This window comes from Piliocolobus tephrosceles, chromosome 8 (assembly GCF_002776525.5).
Source record: "Piliocolobus tephrosceles isolate RC106 chromosome 8, ASM277652v3, whole genome shotgun sequence".
NCBI lineage: Eukaryota > Metazoa > Chordata > Mammalia > Primates > Cercopithecidae > Piliocolobus > Piliocolobus tephrosceles.
In genome coordinates this window covers 12,107,760-12,123,996 of record NC_045441.1, presented here as the reverse complement: position 1 = coordinate 12,123,996, position 16,237 = coordinate 12,107,760, and positions in this window count along the sequence as shown.

The following is a 16,237-nucleotide window of genomic DNA, read 5'->3' as shown; positions in this document are numbered from 1 at the left end:
TCTTTCTTCTTCTTTCTTTTCTTTTCTTTCTCTTTTTTCTGAAACAGAAAAAAATCCCACTTTCCCGTGTTGAAAGATTGAAATACCGTTAAGATGACAATAGTCCCCAAATGACCTACAGATTTAACACAACCCCTAGCAAAATCTCAGCTGGTTTCTTTGCAGAAACTGACAAGCGACTCTAAAATTCATATGGAAATTCAAAGGACCCAGATTTCAAAACTTAATACAAAACTACAATAATCAAGACAGCTTGATCCTGGCATACGGATGGACATATAGATCAATGGAATAGAATTGACGGTCTAGAAATAAATCCTCACATTTACAGTCAGTTGATTTTTGACAAGAGTGTCAAGGCCATTCAATGGGGGAAAGAAGTATTTTCAACAGATGGTGCTAGAACAATTGAATATCCACCCGCAAAAGAAAGAAGTGCAACTGCTACCACATACCATATACAAAAACTAACTTGGCTAGGCGCGCTGGCTCATGCCTGTAATCCTAGCACTTTGGAAGGCCGAGGTGGGAGAATTGCTTGAGGCCAAGAGTTCAAGACCAGCCTGGCCAACATGGTGAGACTTCATCTATTTAAAAAAAAATTATCTCCGACGGGCGCGGTGGCTCACCCTTGTAATCCCAGCACTTTGGGAGGCCGAGGCGAGGCGGGCAGACCACGAGGTCAGGAGATCAAGACAATCCTGGCTAACATGGTGAAATCCCGTCTCTACTAAAAATACAAAAAATTAGCCAGGCATGGTGGTGGTCCCAGCTACTGGGGAGGTTGAGGTAGGAGAATGACGTGAACCCGGGAGGTAGAGCTTGCAGTGAGCCAAGATCGTGCCACTGCACTCCAGCTTGGGCCACAGAGCCAGACTCCATCTCAAAAAAAAAAAAAAAAAGAAAGAAAAAAGAAAAAAAAATTAACACAACATGGATCAAATACCGAAATGTAAGAGCTAAAACTATAAAACTTAGGGAAGAAATATAGGGGTAAATTTGTTTCTCTGTTACCCAGGCTGGAGTGCCATGGCATGACTATAGTTCACTATAGTCCCCAACACCTGGGCTCAAGTGATCCTTCCACCTCAGCCTCAGAAGTAGCTGAGACTACAGGCATACACCACCATGCCTGGCTAATTTTGTTTATTTTTTATAAGAATGAGGTCTCACTATGTTGCCCAGACTTGTCTCAAACTCCTGACCTCAAGTGATCCTTCTGCCTTATGACACTTGAAAATTATTTCAAAATAATAAGGAGGCTATAGGAAAAATTAAAAAAAAAAAATTGGGACCGGGCAGGGTGGCTACACAAGTAGTCTCAGCTACTCGAAGGCTGAGGTGGGAGAATCACTTGAGCCCAGGAGGTCGAAGCTGCAGTGAGCCATGATCTCCCCACTTCACACTAACCTGGGCAACAGTGCAAGACCCTATCTCAAAAAAAAAAAAAAAAAAAAAGAATCATAAGACTTTTGCTTAAGAATTGCTGGGCAGGCACAGTGGCTCAAGCCTGTAATCCCAGCACTTTGGGAGGCTGAGGTGGGCAGATCACCTGAGGTCAGGAGTTTGAGACTAGCCTGGCCAACGTGGTGAAACCCCGTCTCTACTAAAAAAAAAAAAAAAAATACAAAAATTAGCTGGGCATGGTGGTATGTGCCTGTAATCCCAGCTGCTAGGGAGGCTGAAGCATGAGAATCGCTTGAACTCAGGAGGCGGAGGTTGCAGTGAGCTGAGATCGTGCCATTGCACTCCAGCCTGGGTAACAAGAGCAAAACTCTGTCTCAAAAAAAAAAAAAAAAAAAACACTTACTTAAGATATTTTTCAGATCCTGAATTCCAGCAAAACAGCTGATGCCAACCAGTTTGAAGACCCCTGCAGAGGAAGAGAATGAGCGTGAGAACACAGCTTCTTCATCTCCCTGTCCCATGACTTCACCCAGCACACTTCCACCCATCAACCACCTCCATACTTCAGCCCACTCCAAAACCCTGAAAAACCCTAACTCCAAATTCCCGGGGAGATCAATTTGAGGTTTCCTCCATCTCCTCGTTTGGTGGCCTTATGAAGAAACCTCCTTCTCTACTGCTACCTGGTGGATCTGTGTATTGACTTGCCATGAACATCAGACAAGGGAGCTATCTGCGGATACATTACATTGTTGGTGGTAATGAAAAATGGTCTGGTGCCGTGGAAAAGCAGTTCCTCCTGTTAAACATAGAATCACTAGGCTGGGTGCGGTGGCTCATGCCTGTAATCCTAGCACTTTGAGAGGCTGAGGTGGGTGGATCACTTGAGGTTAGGAGTTCAAGACCAGCCTGGCCAATATGGTGAAACACTGTGTCTACCAAAAATACAAAAAAAAAAAAAAAAAAAAAAAGTTAGCATGGTGGTGCGTGCCTGTAATCCTAGTTACTGGGGAGGCTGAGGCAGGAGAATCACTTGAACCTGGGAGGTGGAGGTTGCAGTGAGCTGAAATCGTGCCCCTGCACTCCAGCCTGGGCGACAGAGCAAGACTGTCTCAGAAAACAAACAAACCCAGAATCACTAGATGATCCAGTATATTGAGCATGTGTCTTTATTTTCTGTATGTTGATTCTTTTTGTTTTGTTTTGTTTTTGAGACAGAGTCTTGCTGTGTCTCCCAGGCTGGAGTGCAGTGGCGCGATCTTGCTTCCCTGCAACTTCTGCCTCCTGGGTTCAAACTATCCTCATGCCTCAGCCTCTCTTGTACCTGGGACTACAGGCACGCACCATTAAGCTCAGCTAATTTTTGTATTTTTAGTAGAGACGAGGTTTCACCATGTTGGCCAGACTCCTTGACTTCCTTGAACTTGAACTCCTGACCTCAGGTGATCTGCCTGCCTCAGCCTCCCAAAGTGCTGGGATTATAGGCATGAGCCAGCATGCCTAGTCTGTATTTTGATTCTATTTTTTGACATCTGGAGGCTTGCTGGTGCTAGAGGAGGAAACTGACCCTCCCAGGGTTAACGAATACCAAGAGATAACAAACAACTTATAGTTAGGGGTGTTTCAGGGTCTTGGAGTAGGCTGAAGTATGGAGGTGGTTGATGGCTAGGGGGTACACCTTTTTGTTTTGTTCTGATTTTTTCTGTTTTAGACATGGAGTAGCTGGGCACAGTAGCTCATGCCTGTAATCCCAGCACTTTGGGAGGCCGAGGCAGGCGGATCACCAGGTCAGGAGATTGAGACCATCCTGGCTAACATGGTGAAATCCCATCTCTACTAAAAATACAAAAAAATTAGCTGGGCGTGGTGGCGGACACCTGTAGTCCCAGCTATTCAGGAGGCTGAGGCAGAAGAATGGCGTGAACCCAGGAGGCGGAGCTTGCAGTGAGCCGAGATCGTGCCACTGCACTCCAGCCTGGGCGACAGAGCAAGACTCCATCTCAGAACAAAAAAAAAAGCCACAGTCTCACTCTGCTGTCCAGGCTGCAGTGTGATGGTGCGATCAGAGCTCACTACAGCTTTGAACTCCCAGGCTCAAGTGATCCTTCTGCTTCAGTCTCCCAAGTAGCTGGGACTACAGGCTCGTAACACTATACCTGGCTATTTCAAACAGTTTTTATAGAGGCAGGGTCTCGCTCCTGAATACCTGGGACTACAGGTGCATGCACCACCTCACTCACCAGACTCACCTGTGATTGATTTTTAATAGAGATGGGGTCTTGCTATGTTGCCCAGACTGGTCTGGAATTCCCGAGCTCAAGCAATCCTCCTGCCTTGGCCTCCCAGAGTGTTGGGATTAGAGGTGTGAGCCACTGCCTCTGGCTTGTCTATTTTTTTTTTTTTTTAACAATTCTTTAAAAATACAAAAACAATCTTAACTCTGTGGGCTCTACACTGGCCTGCAAGTGGATTTGGTCTGGAAGCTAGAGTTTTCCAGTCCCTGATCCAGACGCTTCCAGCTGAGTCTTGGAAGGGGCTGCAGTCAGAGGCCGCAGGTACCAACCTGCCCACAGGATCTCTTCCAATATGATTCTTCCCCAACTCCCAGCCTCAGTCATTGCAATAGGAGCCAATGTCTGGTGAAACTGTATTAGTCAAGGCTCTCAAAGAAACAGAATGAATAGGATATACATACAGAGAGAGAAAAAGAATCTTTTCATTATTTTAAAGAATTGGCTTAGGCTGGGCGCGGCGGCTCACGCCTGTAATCCCAGCACTTTGGGAGCCGGGGCAGGCAGATCACCTGAGGTCAGGAGTTCAAGACCAGACTGGTCAACATGGAGAAACCCTGTCTCTACTAAAAATACAAAAAATTAGCCGGATGTAGTGGCGCGTGCCTATAATCCCAGCTACTCAGGAGGCTGAGGCAGGAGAATCGCTTGAACCTGGGAGACAGAGGTTGCAGTGAACCGAGATCACACCATTGCAGTCCAGCCTGGGCAACAAGAGTGAAACTCCATCTAAAAAAAAAAAAAAAATTGGCTTAGGCCGGGCACGGTAGCTCAGGCCTGTAATCCCAGCACTTTGGGAGGCCAAGGCAGGCGGATCATCTGAGGTCAGGAGTTCAAGACCAGGCTGCCCAACATGGTGAAACCTTGTCTCTACTAAAAATACAAAAATTAGCCAGGTGTGGTGGGTGGGTGCCTGTAATCCCAGCTACTTGGGAGGCTGAGGCAGGAGAATCACTTGAACCTTGGAGGCAGAGGTTTCAGTGAGCTGAGATCACACCATTGCACTCCAGCCTGGGCCACAAAAGCAAGACTGTCTCGGGAGAAAAAGAAAAAGAATTGTCTTCTGTAATTGTGGAGGCTGGCAAGTTCAAAATGTGTAGGGCAGGCTGGCAGGCTGGAGATCCAGGGAAGAGGTGGTTTTGCAGCCTCACGTCTAAATTCTTCAGGCAGATCAAGCAGGCTGGAAACCCAGCCAGGGTTTCTGTGTTGCAGTGGAATTAAGGCCCAATTCCTTCTTCTTCAGGAAACCTCACTCTTTGACCTTAAAGCCTTCAACTGATTGGATGAGACCCACCTGCTTTGTGGAGGGTCCTCGTCTTTATTCAAAGTCTGCTGATTTAAATGTTCATCACAGCCAGGCACGGTGGCTCACACCTGTAATCCCAGCACTTTGGGAGGCCAAAGCAGGAGGATCGCTTTGAGTCCAGGAGTTTGAGACCAACCTGGGCAACATAGCAAGACCCTGTCTCTACAAAAAATAAATAAAGCCAGGCATGGTAGTGCCAGCCTGTAGTCCCAGCTATTTGGGAGGCTGAGGTGGGAGGATCACTTGAGTCTGGAAGGTTGAGGCTGTAGTGAGCTATGATTGCACCACTGCACTGCAGCCTGGGTGACAGAGCAAGACTCTGTCTCTGAAATAAAAATAAAAAAAGTTAATCATGTCTGAAAATTACCTTTGTAGTAGCACCTAGACTGTTGTTAGCATCTAAACTGGTGTCTAGACAGACACCTTAGCATAGCCAAGTTGTCAGAAAATTAGCTACAACATAGCTCTTTTGTCTGTGCCTCAAAATCCAAGTTTAGCAGCCCTGGGGAGAGAAAAAGCTTTTGTTTTCTCTTTGATTTGAGAACCACTTCCCCAAGCTTCTTTTTTTTTTTTTTTTCTGAGACTGAGTTTCACTCTGTCACCTAGGCCGGAGTGCTATAGTGCGATCTTGGCTCACTGCAACCTCCATCTCCCAGGTTCAAGTGATTCTCGTGCCTCAGCCTCCCAGGTAGCTGGGACCACAGGTGTGTCCCACCATGCCCAGCTAATTTTTTTGTAATTTTGGTAAAGAAAGGGTTTTGCCATGTTGGCAAGGCTGGCCTCGGACTCCTGACCTCAAGTGATCCACAAACCTTGGTTTCTCAAAGTTCTGAGATTACAGGCATTAGCCACCGTGCCCAGCCTTTTCTCTTTTCTCTTCTTTTCTTTTCTTTTCCTTTCCCTCCCTCCCTCTCTCTCTCTTTCTTTCTTTCTCTTTTCTTTTCTTTTCTTCTCTTTTTTTTTTTTTCCTGTTCCAAAGACTGGCCTCTTTCCAGGACAACTTTTGCTGAAATTTCCACTCTTTTCAGCGGAAGCACAGCTCCCACCCACACTGATAAGAGACATTTCCTTCTTGCTGTGTCAGGATGATGAGAATTGAAGTCTGCTTTAACCCTGTCCTTAACCCTCCCCGGGGCCCTGGATGGGTATTTCAGTAGCTCCCGACCTCTCACTGACCACTGGACCAAAATACACAGAAGAATCCTACACAAGGTAAGTATTTGATGGATACCTCTTAGGTGGCCTCAGCTTTAGGAAGCTTTATTGGATCTGAAAATAACTTTATTTCCCCAGGCCAGCCCTCCCCACATACCTTACCTCCAGCCTAGTGTCACAGTGCCTGTATTTCTGTCCAAACAGTAATATGGGGTGTTTGCAGGCTGGTCTCAGAGCTGAAAGTCTCCCTGCCAAGTAATGAGCATTTACCAGTGACAAGTGGCTATTGCACGCCAGACACTGTATCTAACCCTCAAGAGAGCCTGTAAGCAAGACAGATGCCACCATCCTGCTGTCACTTTGTTGTTGTTTTTATTTATTTGTTTTGTTTTTGAAACTGCATTTCACTCTGTCGCCCAGGCTGGAGTGCAATGGCACAATCTCAGCTCACTGCAACCTCCGCCTCCCAGGTTCAAGCGATTCTCCTGCCTCAGCCTCCCAAGTAGCTGGGATTACAGGTGTGAGCCACCACACCTGGATAATTTTTTAATATTTTTAGTAGAGACAGGGTTTCACCATGTTGGCCAGGCTGGTCTCGAACTCCTGACCTCAAGTGATCTGCCCGCCTTGGCCTCCCAAAGTGCTGCGATTACAGACATGAGCCACCGTGCCCAGCAGTTTTTTTTTTTTTTTCATTTTTTAATAGGTATAGGACCTCACTCTATCGTTCAGGCTGGAGTTCAGTGGCATATTCATAACTCACTGCAGCCTTGAACTCCTGGGATCTGGCGATCCTCCTACCTCAGCCTCCCAAGTAGCTGAAACTATGAGATTGCCACCAAACCTGGCTAATTAAAAACACACACACACACACATATATATGTATATATCTGTGATGAGATCTTACTATGTTGCTCAGGCTGGTCTTGAACTCCTAGCCTCAAGCAATCCTCCCACCTTAGCCTCCCAAAGTGCTAGGATTACAGATGTGAGCCACTGTGCCAGCCTCTGATTCCACCATTCATGGAGGTGCCCCAGGGGCCAGCAGAGAGATTTCCAGAACGAGAAACACCCCTGCAGAAGTGGAGATCAACAGGAACAACAATGTATATTTCCAAACTGAACAGTGACTCATATTAAACATCTGTTTCACAATAGGACCTTATATGCAAAACGGCCCCTAAGTACAGAAGGAGCCAAGAAACCAAAGAACGAAGCAGACAAATCCAGTTTGTCATCACGGGGTGTTTCACTGGGGGAGCTATGGACAGAAGCATCGTCTTGGGTGGCCACAAGGCAGGTAAATCTCCATGCTGTTACATCCCGGACCCAGGAACTATATACCATAAGGAAAGAACGCACATGCTCCAGAGGGCATGTGTAGGAATTTGCTTAAGGGCAGGATTTACAGTATGTACAAGTTCATCAAGCTTGATTAGATCTAAGTGTTACCGGAAAGGGGTCCCAGAAAGAATTCAGGGCAAGTTCATAGAGTAAAGTAAAAGCAAGTTTATTAGGAAAGTAACGTGGAGAAAGACATAGCTACTCCACAGACAGATTAGGGTATTCCCAAAAGGAAGAGGAGGAACGTGTCCACCTTAGGGATAACACTCGTTTATACATAGCATAAGAAAAGATTATGGGGAGATGTGTTCTGCTACAAGGGTTTGTGATAAAGGATTAATTTTCTTACTGTATTTTGCAAGAATCAAAATTATCGCAGGAATGCTTCTGTTCTCAAGATACCAGGATATCAGGACACTCCTAAATCTGGGTCTGTTTAGTAAACATTTTCAATCTGTTCCCTTAACTGCAAACATCTAGAGGCTAGGAATACCTCACTTTCTGGGAATGCAGTCCAGCAAGCCCCAGCCTCATTTTTCTTAGCCCTCACTCAAGATGGAGTCACTCTGGTTCAAACGCCTCTGGCATAAGGGCAGGATTAATGGTAAGTATGTGCTTTTATACAAGGAATGATAGATAAACTGGAAATCTTAGAGGCATTCCTGGAACCAGGGTTAATCAGAAGCCTGGCTTCCAAGAGGGAGTTATTTCAGCCTCCACAACATCTTTCCAGATAGATGGGACTTCACAGATTTCCCCAAGAATCACGGATAATATTGGTTTGACAAGTGTGTGATTAAATAGACACTTTATGGCTCCCGTAGAGGCTGGCATGATGGTTTATGCCTACAATCCCAGCACTTTGGGAGGCTGAGGCAGGAGGATTGCTTGAACTCAGGAGTTTGAGACCACCCTGGGCAACATAGGGAGACCCTGTCTTTTTTGTTTGTTTGTTTGTTTTGTGTTTTTTGAGATAGTCCCACTGTCATTGCCAGGCTGCAGTGCAGTGGCACAATCGGCTTACTGCAGCCTCGACCTCCTGGGCTCAAGCAATTGTCCTACCTCAGCCTCCTGAGTGGAGGAGACTGCAGGTGCTCACCACCACACATGGCTAATTTTAAAAAAGAAAATTTGGAGTTGGGTATGGTGGCACACACGCATAATCCCAACACTTTGGGAGGCCAAGGCAGGTGGATCATCTGAGGTCGGGAGTTCAAGACCAGCCTGGCCAACATGGTGAAACCCCATCTCTACTAAAAATACAAAAATTACCTGGGTGTGGTGATGTGTGCCTGTAATCCCAACTACTTAGAAAGCTGAGGCGGGAGAATCACTTGAACCCAGAAGGTGGAGGTTGCAGTGAGCCAAGATTGTGCCACTGCACTCCAGCCTGGGTGACAGAGTGAGACTCTGTATTAAAAAAAAAAAAAAAAATTGTACACAGAGTTTTATCATGTTGCCCAAGCTGCTCTCAAATTCTTGAGCTCAAGCCATCCACCCGCCTCAGCTTCCCAAAGTGCTGGAATTACAGGTGTGTGCCACTTTGTCTGACCTAAAAGAAAAAAAAAAGTGCTTTTTAAGTAACAAAAAGAAAAGTATGGTTCCCATAAAAAATAACCATCCAGAAGGCAAACCCAAGGCTACCCATTCTGAGATCGTAGAAACTACTTGCAACTTTAAAAGACTAGTTTTCCAAGATTCTACTTATTTTGTCAACAAGGAATGAGACTCTGGAGAATATTCAAAGTGGTTTATTCTGAGCCAAATGTAAGGACCATGACCAATGACACAGCTTCAGGAGGTCCTGAGAATCTGTGCCCAAGGTGGAGGGGCTGCAGCTTGGTTTTATATGTTTTAGGGAGAGATAAGACATCAATCAATACATGTAAGGTATGCACTGGTTCAGTCCGGAAAGGCAGGACAACTCAAAGGCAGGGTGTGGGGAGGGCTTTCAGGTCCTGGGTGGATTCAAAGATTTTCTGATTGGCAACTGGTTGAAAGACTTAGGTCATTATCTAAAGACTTGGAATCAAGAGAAGGAAGTGTCTGGGTTAAGATAAGGGGTTGTGCAGACCAAGGTTCTTGTTATGTAGATGAAGCCTCCAGGTAGCAGGCTTCAGAGAGAACAGATGGTAAATGTTTCTTATCAGACTTAACATAATGCCAGACTCTTAGTTAATTCCCTCCTGAATCAGGAAAAAGACCTGGAAAGGGAAGGGGATTCCCTATAGAATGTAGATGTTCCACACAAAAGACAGTATTGCAGGGCCGTTTCAAAATATGTCAAAGAAGCCGGGCACAGTGGGTCACGCCCGTAATCCCAGCACTTTGGAAGCCGAGGTGAGCGGATCACCTGAGGTCAGGAGTTCAAGACCAGCCTGGCCAACACAGCAAAACCCCATATCTGCTAAAAATACAAAAATTAGCTGGGCATGGTGGCTGGCACCTGTAATCCCAGCTACTTGGGAAGCACAAGAATCACTTGAACCTGGGAGGCAGAGGTTGCAGTGAGCCGAGATCACACCATTACATTCTTATATATATACACACACGTATATATACACACACACACGTATATATGTATGTGTGTGTGTGTGTATATATATATATATGTATGTATCTCAAAGAAATATAATTGTGGGTAAAATACTTTGATTTCTTTCAGGGCCTGCTATCTGTCATGCTGGTATCTTATTGCTACAAAGAGTCTGTTTGGTCAGTCTTAAGGTCTGTCTTTTAATGTTCATGCTCTTTTGCTGCACTTGAATTTCAAAGGGAGGTGGGTATAATGAGGCATGTCCACACACCCATTCCCGTGATGGCCTATACTAGTGTTTCAGGTTAACTTTGGAATGCCCTTGGCTGAAAGAGGGGTCCATTCTGTTGATTGGGGTGCTTAGAATTTTGTTTTTGGTTTGCACAGCAACTATTCACACTTGACAACCCTTCAGATATTTTCAGACATGTTAGTCCCTGACTTTGTTTTTTGTTTTTTGTTTTTGAGACAGAGTTTTGCTCTTGTTGCCCTGGCTACAGTGCAGTGGTGTGATCTTGGCTCACTACAACCTCCACCTCCCAGGCTCAAGCGATTCTCCTGCCTCATCCTCCTGAGTAGCTGGGATTACAGGTACCTGCCACCACGCCTGGCTAATTTTTTTGTGTGTATTTTTAGTAGAGATGGGGTTTCACCATGTTGACCAGGCTGGTCTCGAACTCCTGATCTCAGGTGATCCACCCACCTCGGCCTCCCAAAGTGCTGGGATTAGAGGCATGAGCCACCATGCCCGGCCAGTCCCCGACTCTTACATTCTCCAGGCGTTCAGCCATTCCTCATGTCACCTCTTCTCAATTCCCCATCTCACCCATCTTGTTAGCTCCTCCATGAACTTCATCTACCTATTCAGTGGTTTTCAACCCTGGTAGCACAATGGAATCACCCAGGGAGCTTTGACAAATGTAGACGCCTGAGAAAGCTTTAGGAGACTTCATAATTTTATTAAGTACAAAGTGAAACATGGTAACGTAACAGTGGAAAATCTCAGAAGACACCACTTGAACCAAATGGTCAAGGTGAACATCACTAGCAATGAGATATAATGACATCATGAACCCGCTAATGTGATACACTAAAAAGGACACAGCTTGGAGGCTGAGTACAGTAGTTCACACCTGTAATCCCAGCACTTTAGGAGGCTGAGGCAGGAGGATCACTTGAGCTCCGGAGTTCGAGATCAGCCTGGGCAACATAATGAGACCCTGTCTTTACAAAATTACAAAAATTAGCACAATGATGCATGCCTGTCATTCCAGCTACTCGGGAAGCTGAGGTGGAAGGATTGCTTAAGCCCAGGAGGTCAAGGCTGCAGTGAGCTATGATTTCACCATTGTACTCCAGGCTGGGTGATAGAGTGAGACCCTGTCTCAAAAAATAAATAAAAAGGACACAACTGTACTGTTATAGTCTCGTTGAGAAAAATGTATAGCCTCAATCTAACTACAAGATAACATCAGATAAACCCTAATTGATGGACATTCTACAAACTAACTGTCCAGTAGTCTTTGAAAATGTCAAGACCATGAAAGGGCAGGAATGCCTCAGCGTCTCCAGCTCAGTGACGCTGACAGATGGCTGTAGACCTGGCCGACATCTTGTCTACAACCTTAAGAGAAACCTTAAATCCAAACCATGTACCTAAGTCATTTCTGAATCCCTGACCCAAAAAGGTGTGTAAAAATAATCAATTTTTTTTTTCTTTTAGAAACAGGGTCTCACTCTGTCACCCAGGCTGGAATGCAGTGGTGTAATCTTGACTCACTGCAGCCTCAACCTCCCAAGCTCAAGTGATCCTCCTACCTCAGCCTCCCTAGTAGCTGGGACCACAAGTACGTACCACCACACTTAGCTAAATTTTAAAAATTTTTTGGTAGAGATGGGCCTCACTATGTTGCCAGGCTGGTCTTTTATTTTTTTTTTTTTTTTTTAATATGGAGACAAGATTCTTGCTCTTGTCACCCATGCTGGAGTGCAGTGGGGCAATCTCAGCTCACTGCAACCTCCGCCTCCCAGGTTCAAGCAATTCTCCTGCCTCAGCCTCCCGAGTAGCTGGGATTACAGGCACCCACCACCACACCTGGCTAATTTTTGTATTTTTAGTAGAGACGGAGTTTCACCATGTTAGCCAGGCTGGTCTTGGACTCCTGACCTCAGTTGATCCACCCGCCTCGGCCTGCCAAAGTGCTGGGATTACAGGCATGAGCCACCACACCCAGTTCACAGTTTCTTTTCTAAAACCCCCGAAACTTTTCGTGCAGTACCATGCCTCTCCTTTCTGGGACTTGGTCATGGCTTTGTGACCAGAGGCTTAGCTATTTCATCTCCTAAGATTTGGACCTTTTCTCTAGCCTATTAGGATCCTGAATGTCTCCTCTCCCACCTCCAGATTTGGGCACACACTCTTGAAAATCAGGGCCTTTTTTTAGAGACAGGGTCTTGCTCCATCACCCAGGCTGGAGTGCAGTGGTGCGATCATGGCTCACTGCAGCCTCATCCTCCTAGGTTCCAGCGATCCTCCTGCCTCAGCCTCCTGAGTAGCTGGGACCAGAGGCACACGCCACCACCCTCAGCTATTTTTCATGTGTGTAGAGACAGAGCCTTGCTAAGTTGCCCAGGCTGGTCTCCAATTCCCAGCCTCAAGCAATTCTCCTGCCGCAGTCTCCCAAAGTGCTGGAATAACAGGCATGAGCCACGGTGTCTGGCAAAAATGAGAGCTTCTCCATCTTCATTTGAGATCCTGGTGGCAACACTGAACAGGAGGATGGAGCCCTGCTGTCCATCCCTAGGTATCCTGGTTTGCATCTGTCTGGTTGTCTCTGTTAGAGGGTTGGGCTTGCAGTCCCAAGGGGCCACACTGGCCGGGCAGGGAGATTACTTGAATTGTCTCAGACTAGAGACAGCCAGAGGGGTCTCACTCTGTCACCCAGGCTGGAGTACGCTGGCACTATCTCAGCTCACTGCAACCTCTGCCTCCCGGGTTCAAGCAATTCTCATGTCTCAGCCTTCTGAGTAGCTGGGATTACAGGTGCTTGCCACCTGTATTTTTTGGTAGAGATGGGTTTCACCACGTTGGCCAGACTGGTCCCAAACTCCTGACCTCAGGTGATACGCCTGCCTCAGCCTCCCAAAGTACTGGGATTACAGGCATGAGCCACCACCCCCGGTCTTCTTTTATTTTTATTTTGTTTTATTTTGAGACAAGTTCTCACTCTGTCACCCAGGCTGGACTGCGGTGGTGCAATCACATAGCTCACTGCAGCCTCCAACTCCTAGCCTCAAGAGATCCTCCCACCTCTGCCTACTGAGTAGCTAGGACTACAGGTATGCAGCATCATGTCCAGCTAAGTTTTTACAATTTTTTGTAGAGACAGGATTTCGTGATGTTGCCCAGGCTGGTCACAAATTCCTGGGCTCAAGCGATCCTCCCGCCTCAGCCTCCCAAAGTGTCAGGATTACATGCATGAGCATCTGGTCTGGATGGACTTTTCAATGATCCACTGGCCAGCCTGAAAATAAGCCAAATCTGCCAGGTGAGCAGTTTTGTAGGACAGTGGGATCCAAATGTATCTTGGCAGTGAAAACAGTGGTGTGAAATTGGTAAGATGAATTTTATTTTATTTTATTTATTTTTATTTTTATTTTTTTTGAGACGGAGTCTTGCTCTGTCGCCCAGGCTGGAGTGCAGTGGCCGGATCTCAGTTCACCGCAACCTCCGCCTCCTGGGTTCACGCCATTCTCCTGCCTCAGCCTCCCGAGTGGCTGGGACCACAGGCGCCCACCACCTCGCCCGGCTAATTTTTTGTATTTTTAGTAGAGACGGGGTTTCACCGTGTTAGCCAGGAGGGTCTCGATCTCCTGACCTCGTGATCCGCCCGTCTCGGCCTCCCAAAGTGCTGGGATTACAGGCTTGAGCCACTGCGCCCGGCCGGTAAGATGAATTTTAACAGAGGCCAGGTGCAGTGGCTCATGCCTGTAATCCCAGCACTTTGGGAGACCGAGGCGGGTGGATCACCTGAGGTCAGGAGTTCGAGAGCAACCTGGCCAACATGGCAAAACCCCGTCTCAACCAAAAATACAAAAATTGGCCAGGCATGATGGTGTGCTCCTGTAATCCCAGCCACTCAGGAGGCTGAGGCAGAAGAATCACTTGAACCCGGGAGGCAGAGGTTGCAGTGAGCCGAGATCGCACCACTGCACTCCAGCCTGGGCGATAGAGTGAGACCCTGTCTCAAAAAAAAAGAAAAAAAAAGAATTTTAACAGGGAGGTTTGTAAACACCTAAACCTAAGCCCATAAAGCCAGCAGACTACCTGGTAATTGTAGCTTAACTGTAGCCCATGTGAGACAATTCAGGACTTCGGTTGATTACAAAAGGGAATTGATGATACAGTAAGCAGCTGGGTGCCTCACTTCTATAATCCCAATGCTTTAGGAGGCTGAGGCAGGAGGATTGCTTGAGCCCAGGAGTTTGAGTCCAGACTGGGCAACATAGCAAGACCCCATCTTTAAAAGAAAAACATTGTGTATAACTGGCCCACATAGTTCAAACTCATGTTGTTTAAGGACCAATTGTAATTTCATACAGTTTCAAATAAAAGACTCCACCCACTGTTGGCCAAGTATATTGGGCTGGGATATTTTCTTCCAGCACCTCCTTGTAGTGGGCAAACTTTTCACACTTTGTACTTCCACTTGTGACTCAGATTCTCAGACTCTGGGACTGTCTGTGGAAAGGTATTTGCAAGTATTTAACAAGGAAGAGATAAACTGAGACCAGGTGGAATGGCTCACATCTGTAATCCCAGCACTTTGGGAGGCTGAGGCAGGAGGATCACTTGAGGCCAGGAGTTGGAAACCAGCCTGGGCAACATAGCAAGACACCATCTCTAAAAATATATATATATATTTAAAGAAAGAGATAAATCAAAAGTTGGGTTGTCAGTAGACTTGTGTTTTTCCAGAGAGCTGATCTTAAGACTATCTAGCAAGAAAGGAACATTTTGTACAAAAATTAGGTAGGCGTGGTGGCATGTGCCTGTAATCCCAGCTACTCAGGAGGCTGAGACGGGAGAATCGCTTGAATCTGGGAGGTTGCAGTGAGCCGAGATTGTGCCACTGCACTCTAGCCTGGGTGACAGAGTGAGACTCCATCTCAAAAAAAAAGAAAAGAAAAGAACATTTTGGTCTGGGGAGTTTTCAATGGATTGAGGTAGGAGTGTGTGTGCACGTATATGTGTGTGTGTGTTTAGCAATTCAGCTGCAGCTGGGAAGAGGCAGAGGAAGTAAGGTCAAAATGTATAGAAGAAGTGGTGGTTGGGAGACTACGGCTGAGGGTCTATTTCTCTGGAAGGCATGGGGTCCATTGATCTTGGTTGGCAGCAATATCTCAGAGTGGGACTCTCCTAAGTCAGTGTGTGTTCACTGTGATTGAAGGCTTGTAATCGCTGAGAAATAGCCACCTCTTGTCAGCACCAGGCCATGGGAATGGAAGAATATTTGCCCTAAAGTTGCTAATGGTCGCCCAATGGAGATGATTTTTAATTTAGTTATCATTTATTGTATTTATTTTGAAATTTTTAAAAATAAGTTAACTGACTTTTTGTTTTTGTTTTTGTTTTTCTGAGACAGAGTCTCATTCTGTCGCCCAGGCTTTAGTACAGTGGCGTGATGTCGGCTCACTGCAACCTCCGCCTCCCAGGTTTGAGTGATTCTCCTGCCTCAGCCCCTTGAGTAGCTGGGATTACACGTGCCACCACCACACCCAGCTAGTTTTTGTATTTTTAGTAGAGACAGGGTTGCTCCATGTTGGCCAGCCTGGTCTCAAACCCCTGACCTCTCAGGCAATCCACCTGCCTCAGTGTCCTAAAGTGCTAGGATTACAGGCGTGAGCCACCGTGCCTGGCCTTAAATGACTTTTTATTTCAACTTTCATTTTAGATTCAGAGGTGCACGGGCAGGTTTTTTACATGGGTATACTTCCGGATGCTGAGGTTTGGGGTATGAATGATCCCATCAGCCAGGTAGTGAACATAGGACCCAACAGGTCGTTTATCAGTCCTTGCCTCCCTCCCTCCCCATTCCAGTAGTCCCCAGTGTCTATCGCTCCCATCTTTTTTTTTTGAGACAGAGTCTTGCTTTGTTGCTCAGGCTGAAGTGCAGTGCTGTGATCTCGGTTTACTGC